The sequence below is a fragment of the Eptatretus burgeri genome, chromosome 13, assembly GCF_056783735.1.
Source record: "Eptatretus burgeri isolate ZD-2024b chromosome 13, Ebu_testis_v1, whole genome shotgun sequence".
NCBI lineage: Eukaryota > Metazoa > Chordata > Myxini > Myxiniformes > Myxinidae > Eptatretus > Eptatretus burgeri.
The window spans coordinates 41,741,219-41,764,692 of NC_140973.1; the positions used below are offsets into that span (position 1 = coordinate 41,741,219).

General features: G+C 40.4%; 1 long non-coding RNA gene across 1 annotated transcript in view; it reads left to right on the plus strand.

Annotated features, from left to right (window-relative positions):
* LOC147014296 (uncharacterized) overlaps positions 1 to 19,332 on the plus strand; it is a 75,475-nt gene extending 56,143 nt beyond the window's left edge. The window contains exons 4-6 of the long non-coding RNA XR_015050707.1: positions 14,479 to 14,629; positions 14,738 to 16,336; positions 18,038 to 19,332. This is a non-coding gene — a long non-coding RNA (uncharacterized LOC147014296). The remainder of the gene's footprint in view (positions 1 to 14,478; positions 14,630 to 14,737; positions 16,337 to 18,037) is intronic.
* Positions 19,333 to 23,474: the final 4,142 nt, after the last annotated feature.

Below are 23,474 nucleotides of genomic sequence, written 5' to 3' on the forward strand. Positions count from 1 at the left end.
AAAAGGAGGGGGAAAGAATGACCCCACCGATACAGGAAAATTTGCGGCTCCAATAATTATAAGTGGCGTCATGTGAATGGCAAAAAAATCTCTGGCACCCCAAGATGGAGCCGACAGTACGGACTAACAGCAACAACTCTATTACACTTGTACACCACCGGGTGCCCCTACCCTTTCCCATGAACTTTGCCCTATATTTGTGTCTTTGAATGAGAAGATTAAATATGCCATGATTATCGAAGGAGTTAATCAAAAGAAACTGTAGCAAAGTAGTGGGAAACATTGCAAGAGTTAAGCAATTGGTTCACTTTGTCTGTTTGTCCGTCTACAAACGTCATTTATAATCGATGAACAAGTTCATTTCAATTGAGTGTTATATTTTGAACATGAATCAGAAAACGAACCTGCAGTTTAGCAGAAATTTGTCTGAATTTGGCAAAATTGTATGGAATCTCGTCACAATCTCACATGCGCAGAGAGGAATGAGGTAATCGTTTTCGTCTGTCTGCCTGTGTGGCAGTCAACCAAAATTAAAAATCATTCCAAACAGTAAACTTACTGTTGTTAAGGACTTCATAAAGAACATAAACAACAGGCACGAAGAACTAATGTAACATGTTAAATAAGGTGGTGGAAAGACTGCATCAACGTGGGTAAACTTCCGAAAAAGTTTTTTCTACAATCTTTAAAGTCTTCATTTTATTTCATTTGAATTATATACTTGAGCACTGAATAACACAATTCACCTTCTCGGCACTTTCAAAACCTTCCGTTTTGCAGAACAGCAGTTGGACAAAACTTACAGCATTTTACGTCATCTCGAACAATCAAATTTATCGCTCACAGACCCCGCCCAAGTCCCAAGTAAGGTGTTCTATGAACTCTCTAGTTATTTATTTTTTCTTGGGATATAGATGAATCGTGAAAAAAATAGAGTCCGAGTGTTACCATCTTGAGTGCTATTCCGAGTCGCTATAAATGTTCAGCAAAATTTTAAACATCAAAAAGAGAAGTGTAATATAACACAAAAATGAATGTGTACAAATACAACATAAACCTTTTGTGGACATGTTTTAATCCTCATCAAGTTGTTTGTTTGTCGTTGCTCGAGATTAGGCATTATATCTACATCGTTTGTTTTCACAAATTAAGTCGATAACGTGATTACACGACGTGATCCGTTGGAGGAACTGAAGAACTGGAGAGCTTAAACAGCAGAGCAATTACAAATCCACATGCAAAAAAAGATGGTATAAAAGTAGATATCGAAGAAGAAACCTAAATGTAGATAAAGCAGTGGGTGCATCTGAAGGAGGTGCCAAAGCAAAGAAACTCATGGCAAGTGCATCACAGGCAACATGAATCTTCTTTTCCTCAGTCTTCATTTTCTTGTTTTTCCTTCTAGATAGGGTACAGCCCTACCTTTCATTATGATTGCTTAAAATGCTGCTCCTTGTAACCCATCAAACTATTTATACAACTGTGCAAAAGTCTCAGACATTTTGGATATATCTACTCTGATGCATAAGGAAATATAACTTTGTTTTCAGTACAAGTACTCCTTTATGAAAAATAAAATCTAATTCAAATAAACAAATTTATACACAATATCCATTGAGAAATTAATAGTGAATGTGTTCACCCTTTTCCTTCAAAACTATTGAAATTCTTCTCAGGACTCTTTAAAATAATTTTGTTATAAAATCTTATTGAATTGTGTTCCACATTTCTTCCAAAGATCAACTAAGTTGCTGGAATTCCTTTTTACTTTTTCTTTGTCCAAATAGTCCCCATACACCTTCAATGCTATTGACATCTGGGTCTTGAGATTCCATGCGTTGAAGGACTCCAACTTCATCTTTCTTCTGCAAATAAGTTTTAATTATTCCAACTGAGTGTTTTTATTTATTACCCTGCTTACATGTAAACAAAAATGTCTTCCAGTCTTCCAGTCCAGTAAACATGTCTTCCAGTCCTGAGTTTGTTAATTATAGATGATGTTTCTCTGCACTCGTTGGTTGTGCTTCATGTACCACACCTTGGAAATCGAGCGATGCGAGCTATTTCACTTGATGTTTTTCCTTCTATATGCAGAAACACAACTCCATGGTGATCTTTTGCTGGAATTTTAGCCATTTTTTTAAGCTAACAGATAATCCTGATGGATCTGTATTCTGCAGTACAAAAAGTGGGCTTTTAGCTTTATGGTTGTGTAAAGAAGAACATCTGAAGTTAATGATGACGAACACCTGAAAATGTGTCATCAATTAGATTTCTTTGATAGATGTGATGGATTAGCTACCACAACACTTTATATTGGCTGGTCATGTATCGTTTCTTTTCAGCTGTTGTGATCACAAGTTTTTGAAGATTCTGATCAATGTGGATTAACGATTTCTAAATCTGAAGTTTGGCTTCTTCTCACCCAAACTAAGCTGTATTAATAATTGTCAACAATGTTATAATCCTAGAAAACACTAGTGGAGGCTTGGAGTCAGTTGTTGATGCTAAATAAATGATATTGTAACTCCAGAATGTGTCTCGAGACTTTTGCACAGCAGTGTGTATTTAAGGAACAAATCATAATGAAGGTAGTTAAAAGCACATGAGCCAAATTCAAATCTCTGTAAAAGCTCATATATTGGTTCAGGGGGTATGAATGTTGTGACCTGTTGTGATCAAAGAGTGAAAGTGTGAAAACCTCAAGGGCCTGACTCTGGCATGGCCTTGTTACCTCTGCCACCTAAGGTGGACGGAGTTTATGTTTTCACCCCTGTTTGTTTGTCTGTCCGTTTGTTTGTGAACAGGATATCTCAAAAAGTTATGGATGGATTCGGACAAAATTTTGTGGACAGGTTGAGTGTGTGAACAAGGACCAATTGATTAGATTTTTATGAAGATCCGGATCTGGATACGAGAATTAAAAAAAATCTATGTAGTGATTCTTTACCATTGAGGGACAGGGTCAAAAACGATATATAACACGATATTTCAAAAAGTTGTGGACGAGTTATGAAAAAACTAGGTGGATGAGTTGGTTAGATGTCAACAAGCCAATTAGATTTTGGTTCAGGTCTGGATCCAGATCTGGCCTATCAATGGGACACAAAAACGTAAACTACTCAGCCTGGCATTCTCAGATCCGGATATGGATCTTCACCATAATCAAATCAATTCATCCTTGTCACACACCCAACCTGTCCACAAAATTTTGTCCGTATCCATCCATAACTTCTTGAGATATCTACTCATAGACATTAACCAAACAGATTAGAATAGGTGTACCATATCCCTGTGTGTCGTAAGAGGCGACCAGGGTTGCGTCAGGAAGGGCATCCGGCGTAAAACATGTGCCAAATCACGATGCGGATCATAATGGATGATCCGCTGTGGCGACCCCTAACGGGAGCAGCCGAAAGAAGAAGAAGAAGAAGACATTAACCAAACAGATAGGGGTTTAAACATAACCTCCATCCACATTTGGTGGTGGAGGTAGTTATCTGATCTGGAACTGGATCCGAGAAGGCAATTGTCGACAGAACCTTGGCCGAATTCAAAACAAATGCCCTGACATGGCTCTGTAACAGCAGTATAGCCATGTAACAAGCACGTTGTAATGTAACGTGCAATGTAACAGTACCCCTCTCCCCCCACCCCAGAAATGGTGCAACGAGCAGTCACAAACTGCACATGCTCAGAATGGATCTATCTGGGACCTTGTGCACATGGTATCAGCTCTGCATGCTTATGTCACAGAAGGAAAAGTCTTGCCATGACTTTGCACTTGGCAAAAGTTGCATAAATTGGTTAATGAAGCAAAGATACTGTAAGTTCGACAAGTAAACAGAAAAAGGAAACGTTTACACAGTCAACCTTCCTTCTTGGCTAATGGAGATGGAAAATTTGTATCTAAGACTTTGATCTGAGAAATTATTTTGTTGATCCAGAGTTAGAATTAGGACATAGAACTTAACTTTGTGAGCCTATCCATTGAGTATGAATATGTTTGGAGCACCTTTGGACGAGATCATCTCAGGACGATACCATGGTAGCTCAAGTGAGAATTTGCTAAAGTTCGTACATAAAATTATATTTCCACTTGTTATCGTGTTAATCTTACTTCAAACCACGCGGAAAAGGCACATCATCTGCTTATCTCTGAGATGCCATTCTTTGTTTATCTTTCCTCTTTATGAACATTTTGAGAACCCAGTGATGGAAAATTTCGGCAGGAGATGAGATCAACTGAACTTCTTAATTGTGTAAATAATGCATTCCTTCATCGGCTGAAAGTTGGGAGGTCGAATTACCATCATTGATGAGATCTTGGTGGTTCTCCACTTGACATAATTATAATTATGAGTGAGAAACTCTCTCCTCCTCAATGTGAAGGGATTTAAGTGTTCCAACCACAGGATCACTCTTGGACCACAGAAATTGCTATCTGCCCTGTTCTGGAGAAAACCAGAAAGTCCAAAAATGTACAAAAGGAGTTAAAAAAATAAGAAGTACCAGTACAATGGTTTATTTGTTTGTTTGACTTCTTTGCACTCCTGAACTGCTGGATGGAATGAGTTTAAAACTGCTGGTCATACTAAGAGTGTGCAAGGGGGAGTTTTAGGGGGGAGGGAATATAATTAACAGTCTTGGATGTTCAGAGTGGGGACAGGACCCAAATTCTCTATGTAAATTTATATGGCATAAGTGCAAGGTATACTAAAATACGCCAATTCTGGGGGAATTAATGGACAAGTTCTTCGCTAGTCAACTTGATTCGGAATGATCTAATCTAGATTATCAAGAAAACCCTCATAAGTGATTCAACAAGTTGTTCTAAAACTGTGACGTGACTGTCATGTCAGCTTCCATTATTCCAGAAAGTTTTGGTGGGATTTGCTGCGTAGATTTGTTCGCTAATCTTGGACATGGACAGTTTTTCCTCATTGGTTCAAAATAATTTGCGATAAACTTTCTTTAGATCGACGGGCATTCATATGACTTAACAGCTTGATCTCATGAGATGTTAGAATTTTAGTGGAGTTGAGCTTGGTCCACCAAGCATCAGATCCCTCCATGGCAGACTAGGTGTTGTTCGTTTACAAATGACAGAATAGCTCTGCCAATACTTCTCCATTTGTTCCCTTGTTGAGTCAAGTCCTTTATAAATTTAAAATACATTGTTCGCATTATCATCCTTGTTTCATCGCCAGAGGATTTTGGTGCCTCCGTCCTTTATGGCATAAACCATATGCGAACCCACACACCTTTACTTTTTTGTTTACATGTAAGCAGGGTAATAAATATAGATGAGTGCTCACTCTGAAAAATAGCTTTATTCATCCATCGTAGAAATGGGTGAATCAATTCGAAGAAAAACTAACAAAAACCGACAACATCCATCAATGCAGATTGTCAGGACATGTCGATATACACAGATTTAACAGTTCAAAGCAATTATAGATCAAGAACAAAATATTAGATAATGGCATAATGTTATTGACATGTAAAAAATATTACAGACTGTCAGTCAATAATGTCATCATTCTCACCATCTTGAACTATAAATGCAATGTGCATGAACTGTAGCTTGAACCCCCCACCCCCCCCCCCCACCACCCCTCCTGCACACTGGTCCTGTGAAGAAGTTTCCTTGTTTCAGGACTGGGTGAAGGTTTTGCCAGTTTTTCCTCTTCTTCTTTTTCTTTGTAGCCCTTCACATTTAGTGGCTCTCAGCCTTGTTTAGGGCAAAATTCCAAAAATAATAAAAACTAGAAAGAGCAATCAGAGATTGCAGACCCTCGCCAGAACTTGTTTTGTGTGGTGTTTGTGTACTGGTGTGTTACATAATCAATGAGACATAATTAGAACTGCCACTTTATCACTGCTGGCAGTGATGACCGGGTACCAACATTTCCCACTTTGATGCAACCCTGCTTTGATTGGACACCTGACCCTGACCCTTGACGTTTTGTATGAGTATTTCATTGAATTTAGAATGGGATTAAAATAAATTCAATTCAAATCAAATGGAAGACCAAATAGGTACAGTCTTGCATTGGAGCAATCAGAAGGAACCCAAACAAGCAAAAAGCAAAATGAAGTCATCAGGATGAACCTGGATAGGGTTCACATTTCAGCTGCCACTCCTCTACCCTCAAACCCAACCACACACAGCTAAGTGAGCCTTTTTCAAAAAAAGATCAAAAAAAATCAAGAGCCCAGATCAAAAACAATTAAATAAATCTGGCTGCCAGACCATATGTCTGATCAAGTTGAAATTTAAGACATGTATTCCCCATCCACACAATATCAAAAATGTGAAGTTTCATGTCGATTGAGTAAGCGGTTCCAGAGAAAACAATATTTGATATTTTTCTTCAATCCAATATGATTGCCAAACCATGTGACCTCTCAATTATTGCTGAACAAACTTGTACACCCAAGGCTTGGGGAGTATTTCTGTGAAGTTTCCCCGCGATCTGTCCAGCTGTTCTGGAGAAGAAGATTTTTATAGGTTTTTTGGGGTAAATCCAATATGGTTACCAAACCCATGTGACCGATGACATCATATGTGTGAACCTTTTATTCCTCATGGATAGGCAGTCATATGTATAAAGTTTTGCCTCGATCTGTTCAGCCACTTCAGAGAAGAAGATTTTTGAAGGTTTTTTTTTTTTAACAATCTGGCTGCCCAATAATGTGACCGATGACGTCAAATTTTCTTCTGTGGACCATTTTATCCCGTGATAACCCTCAATTTTTCATATTAATCAGATATAGCATTCTACATATGCAACTATAACGTCATAATGAAGGCACCTATGACATCATAAAAAATGAATCATTCCCCATGATGAGTACTTGCTATTTGCCAAGTTTCAATTTTTTCCTTGGTGCAGTTTCAGAGATACAGAGGTCCAAAGTTTTTACGTTTTTCCAACACGGCTGCCACACCACGTGACCTATGAAGTCATAATTATCATTACAACATTCTACATGAGTAGTCGCACCAATGGTGAAAATTTCGTCTCAATCCAGCAAGCTGTTACAGAGAAAAACACGAAAGTTCTGTGCAGACAAATAAACAAACAAGAAAAAGACGTCATGCAGAGCACGATACTTGCAAAATCCACCCACCCCTCTCCAATGGTTGCCATGGATTCATCAAATTATCCATTTCATTAAGATTAAAATGGGCAATCTTAATCAAAGCTCAGGTGAATCGGATGAAAATTGATTATTTTTCAGATTGAAATTGATGATTTTGGAAGTTTGATCTTGAGGTGACCTTTGACATTTTCACTTCAAAAATAGTTGATTTCCAAATTCAGTGATGCGCTATGCAATTACTGCTTAATTTTCAGCTTAATCACATGAAAATTGATGATTTTTTTCAGATTAAATTTGATGATTTTCGAAGTTTGACCTTGAGTTGACCTTTCATGTTTTAACCTCAAAAATAATTGGGTTCCTAATCCAGTGACGCAATATGCAAATATTGTTCAAATTTCAAGTCACTCGGATGAAAAAAAAACTGATGATTTCAGAAATTTGATCTCAAAATCAATCGGTTCCTCAGTTGAGACTACCTCTACAGCTTGGTAAAGTTTCATGATGATTGGTTTAGAATTGTGCCCTGGAGGCGATAAACAGACAGACAAACAGACCCAAACGTAACACACTCTCCTTCGGCGAGGGTAAAAATCCAAACTGAAAACATCATTTACACTCAAACCCTTGTTTTATTATACAAAGAAATTTGCTATAAACTAGAGTTTAAAATAAACTTCGAGATGACTTGTGAGGAATATAAAATTAACATGACAAATTAAGTTTACAATGATGGAATATGAAAATAAAGGTGATGTCTGAACTCGTTTCTTTAAATCACTCCCAGATGACAAAGTATTTCAGCAACAACAGTCACAGGCTACACAATGCTGCAAGCACTGACTGGTCCTAATATCAAACCAATCAACTACTCAGTATCACTAAATAATGAAATATTCACCAACTCAAACTTATAATGCAAAGACATGGCGATAGCACTGAATTATCACGTTGGGATTTCCCACGGTCATTAGAAGGATACATGCCAGGCCACCTCACCTGACAGTTCCCCCACATTATTTACAAGGCAAACAGTGCTCCAGCAGAGATAAGCATCATACTAGCCTGTTACAAACACAACAATGACATGTTACCAGTGAGGGGAGCAAGCCTATTTGTCATTTCATTAAGTTTAGATGAACATCCAGTTGGAAATCATTCCCGTTCGAATAGTGTGTTACAGCGGAGATGATACAATATGGCGCGAGGTAACGAACAGGATAATGGGAAATATGTAGATAACTAGTGTAAAAGTCCGTCATAAATGATGGGTTGGAATTATGTTATTCCAAATATTCAGAGACTGGAAATATGATGTTTCATAGCAAGAAGTGTTATTTGAAAACACGACATGTACAATTGTTGGCCTATTTTCTTTATCTTCTGGGACATTTTATGTTGATGGTACAGCCTCGTGACCATGCCAAAGTCTAAAGCCTCGGCCTAGCGTCAGGTGTGCTAATTTCTTCTTTATTTATTAGATATCCTACAGACGTAAATGAACACTCGTTTTACTCTGCGCTCATTACACATCATGTGCTGCAAATTTCACTTCCCTGTGCCTTGTATTTATTGTTATCCCACCCCCCCGGAGGGAGGGAGCAGGATATTGTAATCGTCCGGTTTGTTTGTCTGTTTGTTTGTCTGTCTGTTCGAAACTTTACGGCAAAACGGCTTTAGCAAACACTATCAAATTTAATCCACAGGTGGGCAATGAAACTTGAACGACCCCATTAACTTTTGGGTCCAATTGGATCAAAGGTCAAGGTCACGAAAAGATTAAAATCGTTTTTCGCTCATAACTTCGTCAAAAATGATCTGGTTTACTTTAAACTAAGCTTATAGTGAACCTTATTCTATTTGTCACTTATAATCCTACCCATTCCTATAGTGAAAAATGCATATTTGTGAAGATCGGTAGGGTCCGAAGTTTTGGGGGTCATGGTCATCGGTCAAAATTACAAATTTTCCATTATAAATTAAACAATTGGTGCCAAGCACAACAAATCCCACCCATTTAAGGCATAAAGTTATTTTGGGGATCAAATTTAAATTTGATACATCCTTAACCTGAATGATGATTATAAGGAATAGAATAAGGAATATTTTAGGCTTAATTTGAAGTCAATTAAACCAATTTTGACGAAGTTATGAGCAAAAAACGATTTTGACCTTTTCGTGACTTGACCTTTGACCTAAATGGACCCAGAAGTTAATGGGGTCGTCCGAGGTTCATTGCCTACCTGTGGATTAAATTTGATAGTGTTTGCTAAAGCCGTTTTTCCTTAAAGTTGCGAACAGACAGACAAACACAGGCAAGCCGGTAGGCGACATGGGTGGTCGCGACATAATTGCATACTAGTCATACAGTTTTTGACGGATCGGGCTGAAGTTTTTTGACGAAGACGTTGATTATAGTACGCATAAAAGCCTAGAAGCCCATTTTTGATTTTCGAAAAAATAATTTTTTTAGGATTTTTCTAAAATTTCAAAGTCCCGTTGCTGGGCAACGGTGGTGTCCATAGCAACGGTGCTCAAAGCATAGAACTAGATCCTGGTATGAACCTACCTGTCAAGTTTCATCAAAATCGGTTGACTCCTCTGGCCTCCAGAGCTGTCCATTACATACAAACAAACAAAAAATGACGGTGAATAGACACCCTATTTTTGAAGGACTACCATTTGAAAAATGAAACCTAAATCAAAAATCAGCCCGTCAAATTTTCTAAATATCTCGAAGTGTTTAATTCCGAAGTCTCGTTTCTGCACATTCAAAACTGTAGGACAAGAATTGAAAATACCGTACGCGGCTTTTCGGCTGCTGCAGAGCAACGGGTGGTTGCTTAGCAACGAAACTCAAATGCGCACATTCCCAGCCCATATGGCACCTGTTCGCCAAGTTTCATCAAAATTGGTTTGCTGGTTTGTGCTGTGGAGCCTCGCGTTGCAGACACACACACACACACACACACACACACACACACACACACACACACACACACACACACACACACACACACACACACACACACACACACACACACACACACACAAAACCCGACAATAAGGGTACCCTAGCGACCACCCAACAAACAAACCGGACGATTACAATATCCCGCTCCCTCCCTCCGGGGGACGGGATAAAAAGGTTAGGAATATGCGTGTTTACTATGGAAGACACATATCAAGTCCTTTATTGGCTCTCATTTGACACCATGACCTTTAACCTTACGTGACCTTGAAAGGTCAAAATCATTTTACGGTCATAACTTCGTCAAAAATGGTTTAATTGACTTCAAAGTAAGACTAAAATATTCCTTATTCTATTCCTTATAATCAACATTCAGGTTAAGGATGTATCAAATTTAAATTTGATCCCCAAAATAACTTTATGCCTTAAATGGGTGGGATTTGTTGTGCCTGGCACCACTTGTTTTTTTGTTTTTATTGAACGTTTCTGTGCACCACCCATGAGGTTTGGTTTGCAAGTCACCATCTACAATTACAATAGAAGAGACGTAATTTCTTTTTTATGAAAAATGTTTTTATCTTGGCAAAACGAAGTTTTGCAAGACATGTTAGTCAGCTTGTATGTTTTTTTTTTTTTGTTTGTAATCACGTATAAAAAATTCTGCAGAGCACAGTTATCATCGGAAATTTTTGTAACTTCGCATATCAGAGGCCTATAGAGGTCCCTTTCAGTGCACAAAATTTTGAAGGTCAAGGTCAAAGGTCAAGGTCACTTTGGCGCAAATCAGGGGAGTCGACGAAACCCTTATTTTTTGAGTAATTTTGATCGGATAGTCTTCAAACTTCATGGGAACATAGTTCATGGTCTGGCGCTCAGCTGATTAATGTTTGGTGGCGATTGACCTTGACCTTCATATGTTTTTTTTTTTTGGTCTGTAATCACGTATAAATCACTCTGCATAGCACAGTTGTCATTGGAAATTTTTGTAACTTCGCATATCAGAGGCCTATAGAGGTCCCTTTCAGCGCATAAAATTTTGAAGGTCAAAGGTCAGGTCACTTTGTCGCAAATCAGGGGAGTCGACGAAACCCTTATTTTTTGAGTAATTTTGATCGGATCGTCTTCAAACTTCATGTGAATATAGTTCATGGTCTGGCGCTCAGCTGATTAATTTTTGGTGGTGATTGGCCTTGACCTTCATGGTTAGCGCCTCAGGTCAAACATATTGGACCCCAAGGTCAAATTGTCAAGTTTTAGGAACCATATCGTGTAGTACCTCAAATTGAACACCTCGATGAGTGCTTTCTAGATATGTCAAGCTTGAGACATTATGACGTCATTTGGTGACGTTATGAGGCAAAAGCATATTTTTCATGGTTACTCTGTAGAACGATTCTCATCGGAATCTCTCGTAGGCAGATATTCCTCAAGGAGTCGCTCCTGGTGGATAGCAGCTCTGTTCACCTCAGTGTGACCTTAAAGAAGTCACACCTGGTCACCTTTTGGCAAGATACGGGTCACCCTGCGGGTGACATTGGTTTATTTTGTTTTTTTTTATCCTAAAAAATAGACCGCAGTGAACACACAATCGTGTTCGAAGATTGGCCTGTAAAACCCAACTTAAATCATCTTTATGAAGGGGGACAAATACACAAACACACAAATATACAAACACAGACTGTTTTATATTGGTAGATTATTTCATAAAGACACATTTTACAAAGAAAAACCACGAAACAAACACTATGTATGTAAATTTCAATGATGTCTATAACAGCAAAGATTGTCTCGAGAAAAACTTTATCTATTGATAAAATACTTTCAAATCTCCGACTATCTCCAGAAAGCACCGATTATTCCGAGCAAATCGATGTGCACGATCTGTGTACTCATAAACTCCTTTACATACATGATGGAAACTCGCGAAAGAGCTGGAGAAGAAAAGAAGGAAACAAAATGGAGAGGGGAAAACAGCAGAGTAGAGAAGATCAAGGGGAGGGGGAGAAGGACATGGGGGTGAAAAAGCTGCACACAAGCCAAATGACATACAGCAAGAAGAGGAAGGTGAAAGCGGGGCTGAAAAAAAAGGAACAAACCAACCGACAACTAACGAGTGAAAAGAGATGAGGGAGAGGGGAAAAAAATCACAAAATTGATCTGGTTTGGGATTCCAACAGCACCAATTCAATGGTCGTCAGACACAATGGCTGTTGTGCTAGCATATTGTCATAGCGTTGGTTTTGTACTGCAGTGTCTAACAGCTTGGTGGACAAATGAAGATTATTTTCTTTGCAACCAAAATTTTTGTCTACTTGCGGATGAATAACTTTATGGCCATGCCACGTTTAAATATGGGACTTTTGAAATGACGTATGAATGCTAACAAAGCCTTTTGTGTATGCGATGTTTGTGCGTTTTCCGTGACTCAATTCTGCCCACCTAACACTTTTTACCTGCCGTTACTAGCGTGAAATCTGTAATTCAAATAGTCCTTTAAACATAATTTTCAATTCAAATAGTCCTGTTGACATAATTTTCAGCATTTAGACAAAAGAGTGGCAATTTCAAACTGGTCAACTATGATTTTTCTGTTCCTGAATGCAAATCGGACTCACAGAAATATAGGAAATAAGAGAAATATCCGTAGATGAGAGGTGTCGGGTTCATAGCATTTCCTGTTAGTACAAGTGAGTGGTGGAAGTGGATGTAACCAGGGTGCGATTTGTAAAATTTCTAGTGGGGGAGGGGGGGGGAGGATAAAATTTACAGACATCACAGGTTTTTTTTTTGTTATTTCTGACTTTTACAACTTATAAGTAATACATAACAATCGCGACAAAAAGCTGAAAAGTCACTTAACAATTAAAAAATAGTTCCTCAACTTCCTCATGGTTATTTCCTCAACAGGCGGGGTGAAAATGAGGGATGAGGAGGAAGGGGTCATGGCCTCCCCTTCCTGAAGTGGTACAGTCATGGGGATCACAACTTAAGGTTAGGGCATGGCCACGATACCGCAAAGCCAGTTTGGTGTGGATCCGATTGTCAGTTTCTAAGAAGAAGATTTTCTTGAATGAAATACCAATATTTTAAGCAAACCCCCCTTTAGCCCCTCAAAATTAATGGATCCAGAAGGGGAGCACAACCCCATGAGACCTTACTGTCCTGATGTACCATATTTTGTCCGCGTTGCTCAGGTAGTTGTGGAGATGTTTAAGTGAAAATGAAGGATTCGGGGAGGGGACCCATGGCCCCCCTTTCCAGTGGAGATACGGTCATGAGGAGCACAACTTAAGGTTACGGCCTGGTCCCGTGGCCTCATGGCGAGTTTGGTCTGGATCTGTGTGCCGGTTTCTGAGAATAATATTTTTGAATAAAATACCAATATTTGGGGTAAACCCCCCTTTATAGGGGAGCGCATCCATATGGGGAGCACAACCCCCTGAGACTTTGCTGTCCTGGTGCATCATACCAAATTTGATCCACATTGATCGGGTAGTTGGTGAGGAGTTGTTTCAGTGAAATGTTAACGGACGTAAGTATGTAAGTACGTATGACCAAACACCGGGATCCACTCCATGAGCATATTTTGGAGAAATAACCTAAATATATCGTCAATTAATACATTTCTCAGACTGAACAAAAAATTTTAATGAAAAAGTAATCTTGGAACTATTTGAGCTCAACATGCGCAGATTCTTATTACCATTTTAATCAAATTTTGACAGGATAATAAGGGATATTTATTTTTAATGTCTGATCAAAACACAGCAACGTCATGACGATTTGCTGTGCTTCGTCACTTGCAGTTTTGTGAGATGATAAAAATGAATGAGTGGAATCTCATCCGAGGTACTTTATACAGCGGAACAGCATGATCCGGATCCAGTGAAAACAAATTCCATTGCATTTTTTAAAAATCATGTTTACCACGATGTCCTGCTGATCTTACACTGTGTGTGCTCAGAACAAGCTTTTTAAAATCAGTTTGTGTGAAAAAAAAAGATGCAGCATACACTAATCATTTTAAAATGTCACTTGTTAAAACTTTACTAATTTAACGTCCATGAATACAAAATCTTTTGAAGGGGGTGGGGGGAGGGGAGAGATAAATTCATTGGTAAACTAGAGTGGCCAGGGATACAAAAAGCAGAGCCAATGAAATCCCCTCAATCCCCCCCCCCACACACACTCACACCCCCCATCAAATCGCCCTATGGATACAACGCGTGCGCCCCCACACACTCACACCCCCATCAAATCGCCCTATGGATACAACGCGTGCCCCCCCCCCCACACACACACACACACACACACTTTTCCTTTTTCCAATGGATGCAAAATTTTAGTGTAATTTCTCTTGTGTCCCTGGAAGTAAACAAAAAAACCTTTTGTTACAGTTCATAGCGGTGAATGTCGTGAGGGGAGTTCTTGGACCCATTTCCCGGCTGACGACCCTGAAGCCTACGAATCATGGATAACTCCTGCAGTCTATCAATTTTTTGGGCGAGTTGATCAGAAAGTTCTCCAAGTCTTTGGTCTTTCTCTCAGGTACTTTTCCAAGTATTTTCTGCTTCTATTAGAAGCTTTGTGAGTCGTTTTAGGGAACAATCCGTATCTTTCACACACGATGTACATTGTACATACATTCCCTGCCAGATGACTGCTGTTTCTCGGGGTTTCTGCACATCCGAGCATTCCGGGGCAGATTACATCATTTTGAAAGTTATGTATGAGGCTCAGCAACCATTTGTTGTGTAATAAATAAATGCTATTTCTGTTACAGCATTCTTCATATCAACTGCTTGTGTTTTTATAAACAAACTTTCTATACATAACAATATGATTTTTAAATTGCTGCTGATTTGAGGTTTAATTTTTTTAAGGCAGGGGTCGAGACCCCCGAGATACACTTAATCCTTTAATCTGCCTCTTCATTTCTCTCAGCTTAGCAGGATTATCTGTTACTTTTATGATTTACTGGTGGGGTATGAATTATAAAAATAAATGTAAGTAAAAAAATACAAAAAATACTGTATATTTGGATACATAGTCGAGGCTCGTGGAAGAGCAAGTACACTGAATGGATGAGGATGTAATGGGACAAAAGGAACAGTAGAGAGAGAGGGGGGGGGGGGGAAACACCAACGGCAGAGTTGAAGGCCAAGATAGAGGGAGACTTGGACAAACTAGAGGAGCACTCGGTAGAGAGCATATCTCCGCCACGCTGATTAGTTTATGTTTTGTATCTCACTGATAGGCTGGATATGGATTTGGACGTGAACTAAAATTTAATCGGCTCGTTATTATCACTTAACCAACTCGCCCACCAAGTTTTGTTCGAATCCATCCAGAACTTTTTGAGATATCGTTGCTATATATCGTTTTTGGCCCGATCTCCCAATGCTGCTAGATAATCACTTGAATAATTCTCCGGATCCGGATTTGGATCTTCATCAAAATCGAATAATTTCGTCCTTGTCACATATCCACACTTTCCACCAAATTTCTTCCAAATCCGTCCACAACTTTTTGAGATACTTTGTTCACAAACAAACAAACACACAGACAGACAGGGGTGAAAACATAACCTCCTTCCAACTTCGGTGGTGGCTGTAACAATGGGTGTTGGGAGTAATGTGGGGGGGGGGGGCAGGAAAGGACACATTAGGTGCACGAGATGGATACAGAAAGGAACTCTAAGGAGAGGAAAAGTGGAAATTTGGATTGAGGAGGGTTTGCAGTGGGTGGTTTAACGGGTGCAGAAACGATCATGCTTTTTACTCAGGGATGATCTGAGATGGTGGTGAACTGCTGTCTTGAAGACCTTGAGGGAAGAATGAGATTGAAGAGGATGTGGACTGTATGTGCCCTGCAGAAACCTGGGGAGTGGGGATAAGGCATGGCAGGAGCATGAGGTGCAAGACCACTTATCCTTGAGCGTTCATTTAGTACTTACGTGGGACATTCAAAAGTTACAATGGTCAAATATATGCTGATAAGAAGGGATAATGAATTGTATATCAATAATTAAAAAGCCCAAAAGGATGGTGCAGGGGAAGAGCACTTACCGTTGAGTGTTCAAGTCTGGGTTTGATTCCTGACCCCGACTAATAAACTGTCGGACTGGTGCTTTGTTGGCAGAGTTTTGCATCACAGAGTGCGTTGTCCCTCGGGAGGAGGTTGAGGTCGATAACCCGTCTGCTGGCATCCGTTGTTGCATTCCAAAGCTCCCATGGTGTTTTGTGTGAAGAGTAGGTGAGTTACCACCGATACCATGAACAAATTACAAATTCTTGCCTTCTCGCACTCGAATGTCTGGCCTGGCCATCTCGTTCTTGAAAGACTTGGGCCAAAGATCTCCCCTCGTCGACCTTACGAAGAGGGATTAATGTGGGGCCGTTAAATAAATAAATGGTGAGCAGACATATAAATAAAATAAATTATATATTTTTTTTACTAAGTGTACTGTGTGTAGTGGAACGAGGTGTCAATGTGACGGTTCTCAAGTTCACACAAAACATGCGAACACACCTGGATGTGTGAATTTGTTTATAGTGTGGGAGCTCATGCAGCCCACACAGCAACAACAATATGGGATAGCAAGCACTGCAACCTGGTGTTGTCTCAAAAAATATCTGAGGACACCAGACCACTCGCTCGGTGCGCTGAAGGAGGAATTTGAAAATTGTTCACGGTTCTATGGATACCTCGCCTATCCTTCATAGAGAGACATCCTGGCATCTTCCACCAACTACTAATGACAGTAGACAGGTTGAACGTCCGTCTGATTGAGGTGTATGGTACGTTGTGATGCAATGCACCACCTGTGAAGCAGCAACTCAACAGTATATCGTGAGGTTGGGGAATCGAACCGAGACTAAACAACTCAAAGGTAAAGTGCACTCACTACTTCTGCGCAGGATACTGATCAAACGTAAAAATTGAGAACCAACCTGTTTCGGTGGTGTAATGATTAGGGTGTCCACTCTGAGTCTGGGAGGTCAGTGGTTCAAACCTTGGCCGAGTCATACCAAAGACTTTAAAAATGGTACAGGCTACTTCGTTGCTTGATGCTCAGCATTTGAAAGGATAAGAGCATGGATAACTCCTTGGGTTGGCATCCATGGGGAGGAGGAAATTCTTTCTTAAGACATGCCCTGCTATGTGTGCTGCGAAAGGTGGTGCCATTGTTGTGGTTGTGGTGTTGCTGGTTCCCATAGTGCCCCAGGAAGTGACTGCACTTCCTCCAAGCTCAGTGGCTGTTTTTGTCTCATCTAACAGTCCTGTGTTGTGTCTCATGTATTCGTTTGTATGTCCATGTGTGTGAGATGTGTGTGTTGTAGCTCCACGATGATCCTTAGATCCTTAAAATTAAAAATCTAGAAAGGTTAAGCCCGTACTGCTGCCAGGCTGAACAGTTTACTGAATAGTTTACATTTTGTATCCCACTGATAGGCTGGATCTGGATCCGGACCTTAACCAAAATCGAATAAATTCGTCCTTGTCACACACCCAACTTGTCCATATCTTTATGATAACTTTTTCACATATCCTGCTCACAATCAAACAAACAGACAAACAAATAGGGGTGAAAACACAACCTCTGTCCACCTTCAGTGACTGAGATAACTGGAGCGAAGTCGACGGTGTGTCATCACAAATCCCCATATTCCCCACCTAAAGCAAACTTGAGAGACGGCAAAAAGGTTCCACCAGGAATGATACAATATAAAAATTTTAAATTTACAACAGTCTTCTGTTTTGACCCCTGTGACCCAGAGTCCCCCTCACTCCCTGGGGCATGAGCTGGGGATCAAATCCCCCCAAAAATTGTTACATATTTCATGCGTCCCTAAATATTGATTGTATATAAAAAGTTTCATTTTGAAATGTTTTAAAATGTGCCTGAAATTGTTGTTTTGTTTTTTTTGGTATTACCTTTTGACTCCACCCCAGGGCTCCAGGCGGTGGAGGTAAAAATGTTACCGCTCTCACACCTTCTTGCCATGTGGTGATCATAACTATCAAGTTTGGTGGATTTCTGCATGACCGTTTAGGAGGAGATGGTGTGATGGACCGACAGACAGACAGACAGACAGAGCCAATTATAATATCCCCCAATTTTTTAAAAAAATATATTTTTTAAGTGTGGGGATAAAAACGGTGCTGTGTCGTGGACTATTTTGGACTTTCGTTGGCATGATCTTTTGAAACACCTCTCGTACTCTTTACCCCCTCTGCTCCCTCCCTTCCCCACCAAGGTCGATGATCAAAAATGTCCAACATTGCTTGTGCACTTAGTATAACAACAGTCTTTTATGACACATCTGCATCCCGTCGTGCCAAATGGCTTTGGTGCCCAGGTGCATCAGGTGTGCCCTTCACTCTAAATAGGCAGATACTGGATGCATCAGACGCAATTAGCTGTAAAAAACAAAACAAAAAAATATATATCATTTCAAGAATTTTAAAAATATCAAATATTAATTTTGATGATTAATATATGAAATGTTCGATTATGAGTTTAGAGTTAAATTAAAAAATAAAAAAAACAGATCACCCATATGTCGTTTTCACATTTCCCCATGCAGAGGATAACTGACGTCTCCAATGTGAGACATAACCATTAGTCAAAATCCGCACACCAGCACCGCAGAACACTTTATCGAGCTGTACGTGCCTGCTATGGGGTGTGTGTCTGTATCCTCAGTCTATTGAAAATAGCTTCTACTCTTCACCAAATTACAATGGCCACCTCCATATATCATCTGCTTTCACGTATAAATTTAGAACAATCTGCCAAATTTCAGCAGATTCTGATGTAGAGGTTCAGCGGTCTTATCATAGCTCTGCAGTTGGGCATGTGGTGCAATCAAGTGAGATTGTAAGGGTCACTATGAAAGATTTCTGTGTCGGGGCTGATCATAATCACGTCACATCTCTGACATCCTGGCATTTATTTAACGCAACAAAACAATGGTTAATCCGACTGTACTCCTGTCGAATATGTAAATATTAATTTTAAACAATCCACCGGTCTTGATGATGTTTATTGATAAAAAAAAAAGCTCAACTTCGCAAGCATTGGACAAATGCAGACCGAATGTGTCACTGAAAGCAGAGGATTACTGCTGGCACAAACATGTAACACTTAAACAACCAGTTTTACAGAGGCTCAAAAACAATGTGATCTGAAGATCAAAAGATCTCCAGAAATCTAAGCAGCAGACATTTGTACACTGCAGAATCCAACCAGGATAAGGAAAAACTCAGGAGCGCTTTCCCTCTGTACATAGGCAAACGTCACACGTGAGGCAAACATTATACCTGTCTGGCTGTCCCAGGAAAGGAGTGTTTTGTCATTTGTTTGTCATTTTTTAATGGCTTATTCTTCTTCTCTTATTCTTCTTATTCTTCTTCTTCCTTCTTCTTCTCCTCATCCACCCCCTCCTGAAATTAGCCCGTGAGAGCGAACACATTGACAGAACAGAACTTCTCGCAAATGACATGAAATCAGAAAAGTATCCTGAAAATTCATATTGCATCACCCAACTGAAAACTCTGTGACACACCTTGATAAAGAAAATGAAATATTATGGCAAATGAGTTCCCCCCCCCCCACCTTTTTTAATACTGTACATTACCTTTGAATTGTCTAGTTGGGTCTGATCCCAAACCTGACTATAAACTGTCCGATTGATGGTTTGCCGACAGGATGGTGCATCACAGAGTACGTCCGCCATCAAATGGACATTTAGCTGGGTGAGTAATATTCGTGGATATTAATGATCCGACGGTGTCCTTCGTGAAATGTGCCTCGGTTGCCCTTCATATCCGAATAAGGCTGTTCATATGAACCATGCGGACTACCTGGTCAATAAACGACTTTCAAAATGACGGATTAATGCGAATGAGGACTTTCGCGCATGCGCTGCGTACGTACGTTTTCAGTGACCCCTTTCTGCCCGTCCAGGCACTTTTAAGGTTAAAATGAGAGCTCCGTCCGTCCGACCGACCGACCTACCGATCATCCGTCCATGTACTTTAGTGTCCACGATAATTCAAAAACAGCTGAGCATTTATCTTCCATATTGCAGATGCCTATTCCTCAAACCATTATCTCAACCTGATGAGGTCACGGCTGTGATTTGCTGAATTCTGTTGCCATTGCAACCATCTCAGGAAGTCGGTTTGCGTTTGCGATATTTCGAAAACCGTTGAACATTATTTAGTTTCCACGTTGAGGAATATCTATTGCTCATACCACCCATAAGGTGGGGGACTTTGAGTAATCAGCTCCTTTTTAACATACTTTTCAGCATTTAAACGAAAGAGTGGCAATTTCAAAATGGGTAACCGTAATTATTGTGTTCCTGGATGCATATCGGACTCGCAAAATACAAGAATTTCGACAAAAATCCGTGGAAGAGACAGAGGGCTGTTGATTTTCCGATCATTTACATTAATACAAAATATGAGCAACGGCAGTGAATCACGAGATGGGCACTCGGTAGAGCGCATACCACTGCCATGCAATACCTGATCCACGAGAACATATCGAGCCCAACACATTTTTGAAACATTATGCTATACAGTGCTATATCGTTTTTGGCCCTATCTCTCAATGGTGAAGTTACTCTTTAAAATTAAACAATTCTCACATGCAGATCCGGATTCGGAGCTTCCCCCAAATTGAATCAATTCGTCCCCGTCCACAAAATTTAATCCGGATCTGTCCACAACGTTTTGAGATATCTTGCCCATCAACAAACAGACGAGTGAACAGACAGATGGCGTTGAAATTATAACCTCCTTTCACTTTCGGTTGTGGAGGTAATTAAATGTAACCAATGATTTTAAAAAGCATCCTTCACCTCATCACCTTTATTTTGTACCTTACTCTCATCTTCCCTTTACCTCCTTCCAACTATTGGCAACAACTGTGCAACATGATATGTTACACGCGACAGCAGTTGGTGAGGTTGGACAGCTGCAGCTATAGTGGGATAGCATGGGTTGGGGTTTGGGTGGTGGGGAGAGGGGGTTTCTTTGGGTTAGGTGAGAGGCTCACTGTTACGGTGACCTCTGACAAAAGGAATGTTTCTTTTTGCCACCTGCCGGTCACACCTGGAATCTCGGGGAAGGTGGACAAACGGACTCTCAACGAAGCACGAGGCTGAGCGAAGGTAAAAACAATAGACTCAACGTCTGGAAAGCAGTAATCCTGCAAACAATGGCTGAATTGTTCCAGACAGACAAGTGAAAAAGCAAGATGTACAAGATCACTCCATCTGTGTGCATTTCGGTCGGTGGACGGTATCTTTCGAAAAGGATAGCCCATTGTGTGCTCGCGCAGCCTGGCCATATCTGCTACCTGCATGGGATTAGTTGTATCGTGGTGGTGTTGTTAGTGGTGGGATATGGATATGTCACAGACACGATGAGTCAAATGACCTCTTGTGTCGAAGTTCCCTTGTATTTTTTTATTATCGAGTAATACAGTCTGTGATATGATCGTGAAATGAACTCCAATAATTGCAGGTATATGCATCCAAGACGGGCTGTATTTAATAACAAAGCTGGGAAGAATCGAGCATGTTTACATTTAATGCACAGGAAGAACACATATATATCATGGATGCCCTTCGTCGTTGAAGATGGCCATTCACACATGACATGCAAACACCTGGAAGTGTGAATTGGGTATAGTATGGGAGCTGCAGCTCACATAGCAACCACACTCTGACATAGCAAGCAGTATAAGCTGGTGTTAAGAAATATCCGAAAAGACCAAACCACTCATTCTACCTGCGCAGTTTTCGGCAGGGATTTGGATCTCGGGCAACGATAACTCACCTGATCCTCTTTCCGAAAGACACCGTGGGATCTTTACAAGGCCCTTTCAGCCCATCGTGCATGCACTACTGACGACACCAACACCAGGTACCATCATCCATCCACCCACAAGCTTCCTACAAGTCTTGTCAATATAATCCCCATGGATGCTCCTCTATCTCTAATTTGGCATGCAGGTAGCTATCTGAATCAAATTTACACCGATCTATTATTTCTGCTGCCACTACCTTTTTTGGGAGACCATTCCACATATTATACGAGAGCAGCACCCAGTAGAGCGTGTACCTATGCCAGGCTGAGCAGTTAACGTTTTGTATTCCACAGATAGGTGAGACCTTACCCAAAATCGAATCGGCTTGTTCTTGTCACATACCCAACTCATCCACCAAGTTTTGTCATAATCCTTCCACAACGATTTGAAATATCTTGCCGTATATCGTTTTTGGCCCCCATCTCTCAACTATGAAGAATCACTTAAAAATAAAAAAAAAATCTCGGATCTGGATCTGATCTTCACCCAAATCGAATCAAATCATCACAGCATTACTTTCAAAAGGTAAAAAAAACGGACCCCCCCCCCCCCAACTACAGACCGATCAGCTTACTTTCAATCCTCAGCAAGGTCATGGAATCAATCCATCACTTGACTGCAGTTGATATGAAATCCTTCCTTTCTCCAACAACCTCATGTCAGAACACCAATTTGGTTTCAGACCTGGTCACCCGACCTTGGAGGTGGTGCTTCTATTCACCCAAAAATGGATGAAGGCCCTCAATATCAGATATGAGATCAGGGCCGTCTCTCTGGACATATCTCGAGCTTTCGATACAGTCTGGCTTCCCGCCTTATTCTCCAAACTGTCTGCCTATTGAATCCAAGACCAAGTCCACTCTTGGATTACTGCTCTTCCTCCCCTCTCGTAGACAATGTGTGGCTCTCAACGGAACCCTTTCATCTCCTCTCCCTGTCAGGGCTGGAGTACCCCAAGTCAGTGTTCTCCGCCCGATCTTATTCATAATCTTCATCAATGATCTCACTGACTCTCTGGAAAATCCTCTCTTTCTTTGCTGATAACTCCACTCTCTGACGTGACATCTCTCATCCTTCTGACGGACAGGCAGCAGCCTTTTCCCTCTCCACAGACCTTGACAAATTCACAAACTGGTCAAACACTTGGAATATGTCTTTTAACCCTGAGAAGTCACACACACACACACACACACACACACACACACACACACACACACACACACACACACACACACACACACACACACACACACACACACACACACACACACACACACACACACACACACACACACACACACACACTCACACACACACACACACACACACACACACACACACACACACACACACTCTTTGAGAGGACCATAACCGCAAACCCTCTCATCCACAGACTTGACAGAAGTAAATAGACACCATGATTTTGAAAGAATTTATTTATTAAACATTAAAAGTACATTTGATCCCTTTTAATACAAACACTTGTATTTGGTAGACTTGCCATTT